This window comes from Limulus polyphemus, unplaced genomic scaffold (assembly GCF_000517525.1).
Source record: "Limulus polyphemus unplaced genomic scaffold, Limulus_polyphemus-2.1.2 Scaffold1698, whole genome shotgun sequence".
In the NCBI taxonomy this organism is placed as follows: Eukaryota; Metazoa; Arthropoda; class Merostomata; order Xiphosura; family Limulidae; genus Limulus; species Limulus polyphemus.
This window is the reverse complement of record NW_013667308.1, coordinates 238,376-241,211: the sequence shown is the minus strand read 5'-3', so window position 1 is coordinate 241,211 and position 2,836 is coordinate 238,376. Positions and strand designations below refer to the sequence as shown.

At 34.3% G+C, this 2,836-nt stretch overlaps 1 protein-coding gene across 4 annotated transcripts in view; it reads left to right on the top strand.

Annotated features, from left to right (window-relative positions):
* The window catches only part of LOC106464594 (voltage-gated hydrogen channel 1-like), a 70,380-nt gene that overhangs the window by 5,241 nt on the left and 62,303 nt on the right, over positions 1–2,836 (top strand). The window lies entirely within an intron of this gene.

Sequence of the window (2,836 nt, the reverse complement as noted above, 5' to 3'; positions counted from 1 at the left end):
CCTCCTCCTATTGTGGACTGAACAAAAAATTCCCAATGCTGCCAAGCTTTGGATTGAAGAGGAACATCTACTTGGGCTCTCCACCTTCCTACTATGTGCTGGATGCAAGTTCCTGGTGGATCTTGTGTTGGAGGTGCGCACATGCAGAAGCATATTCTTGGTATGGAAGCTCCTCTTCCCTGATGGTACTCGTTTTTGAGGTGAATGAGGACCCTTTTCCTACTGCAGACCTGATGTACAATTCCAGATGCTGCCAGGTTTTGGTTTATGTCAAACTCTCATTTACAGTCTATTGCACCCTAGCCACTCTACACCAGGGGGTCCCATTATTTCTGTACTTTTTTCGTTGGGTCCCTCCATGTTTCCACATGTTTTGGCAACACATTATTAAAGGGCAAAGATTATACCTGGCTCAGAAGTGGTGCTATCTCCCACAGGTGTGTTGTTTTTAATTCCTTTTCCCATGTTTTCCTTTGAGTGCTTCCTAAAGGGGGATCATCTTCTCCCTAGCTTTCCACCGGTTCAATGTGGGAGGTAAGATATCATATCAGAACTTACATTTTCCTAAACTGAAAAATGTATTTCCAATAGATACTTGCCTCCTCTCACATTTCCTACCTGTCCTCCCCACTTCTAGTATTGTTTGGTGTGATCTGACCAATCTCGAAGTGGTTAACAGCTGCAAGATTAGAGAGGGTGCTAGTTATGATAAGGGTAGTGTTGCACTTCTATTGGTGGAAGATTGCTGCATAATCATTTGCATGTTAGTATGCAGAAATAAGTGGGAGTTTCATGGCTAGTGGTGAGTGAAAATGTGCTGATAAAGGGCAGTATAAGTCAAGAAAAGTTTTTTGTCAGAGGAGGTAAATATCTATTGGAAATACATTTTCAGTTTAGGAAAATGTTAACTTTTTGATCTGGGTCATAAATATTTTGGTGAGAACAGGTGAACAACAACAAATACTTTCTTAAAACATATGGTTTAAGAATGAACAATCTTGTTTCACCTATTTGCTATTCCAGTCCAGTTTGATTGAACTACATTTATTAATGTGTCGGTCCTTCCAGTGTGGAAGGGCATCACAGACCTGAACTATCTTAACTGTTTTTTCCTATCCTTCATTATAAGAAGAAAACAACTGAGTGCTTAAAGGGTTGCTTAATCACTTAAAAATGTATGTTTATCTCGCATGTTGTGAAAATAAAAAATATATAATATAGTAATCGGATGTCTTAATTGTTGTTTATTTAGTAGGTGGGTGTGAAATTTATCAAGAATGTTTTGAAAAATAAAAACTATAAAAATAATATCTGTACTGTTGATGTAACCCTCATATTACTCTTTGATAGTCATATTTTGGTAACATAAAACTGCAAGAGCATAGAAACTGAAAGTGTAGAATTGTCTTTTGTGATGTGTCTTATGTATCAGTAAACTATTCCTAGGAATCCATAAAGTTTTATTTATTTGTAAAGCTAATTGAGGCTACTTTAGACAATCTAATGTGCTGAATGGGGAAAGTTGTCACACTAGAAAAGGATCATCACATTTGTTAACTTTTTAGATGTTCCTTGTTATCTTGATGATGGAAACTAATTGGATTTTTAGTTTTTATTATTTATATTATTATATTTATATGGTTATAAATAGTAAATTAGTGAAATTTGCTGTTGACATTAAATTTTTGAGTGTTTCTAGCTCTATTGAAGACTTTAACCCGATGACAACCGGCTACTAAATTTCTTAGTAGCCAATGCAAGTCTTGCTATATGTCATTCCAGCAATAAAACTAGTTGATGAAATTGTTTGAAACTTCATAGAAACTTTCATAAATGCACATAGTTTAAGAAACATAAAGCCTGTTACTTTTGATAAGTTTAGTTTTTTTGCATTATGATCTTTCATATCTTGGAAAATTACATTAGGAAATGGAATTTATAAGAAATGATTACAATATTTATATTTGTTCCAGATTTGGGCTTATTAATTTTTATGTTTTAGTACATTATTTTTAAGTCCACAAAATGCAAATTTTATCAATTTTTAATTTTTTTACTAATCACTCACTCTCCTTATGGTTTCAAGTAATATACAAGACCCGAAAATAGTATTTGTAAATAAACCTAAACAATAAATGAGTATTTTTATTTTTAACTAGGATTTCATGTTTATATATATGCCCTAGCCACCATACCTTGGATTTAGCTTTGCACCCACAGCCCTATAATTCCAAGGACAAGATGTAGAACCTTGTCTGTGTGGTTGGGGCCTGGATGAATCTTTTCATAATGAACAATATTGACTCTGTAGCTGGTTGGCCTTTACTACCCACATTGAGATATAATTTTTTGTGGGCGAAGACCATACCTGTTCCATAAGTAGTGCATACCTGGACTAGTGTGCTTTATCATATCTCAATTTTGCACACCTGTTTTTTTTTTTGCAAATACTTTCTGTGTTGATCTTGCCCTCACCAGCCCCTCCACTTTGTCAATATAGGATTCTATATAAAGATAAATATGTTTTGAGAAGTTTACATTTTCCTATATGAAAAATTTATTTCTGATAATACTTACCTCCGTTCACACTATCCTACCTTTCCTCCCTCTGACAGCCAGTGTTTGGGTCTGATAATCTTGCAAGTCTCCAAAAAGTGAATAAGAAAGAATAACTGGGAGCTGGTTATCTTTCAATTAGAATGACTTTTGTCAATATGAAATATAAAACAGGATTTAACTATAGCTGAGAATTTATTTACATTTAGTCAAGGATATAATGATTTGATGATAAGAAATTTATAGCAGACTTCTCTTCTTCTGTAGCTTTTCCCGTATC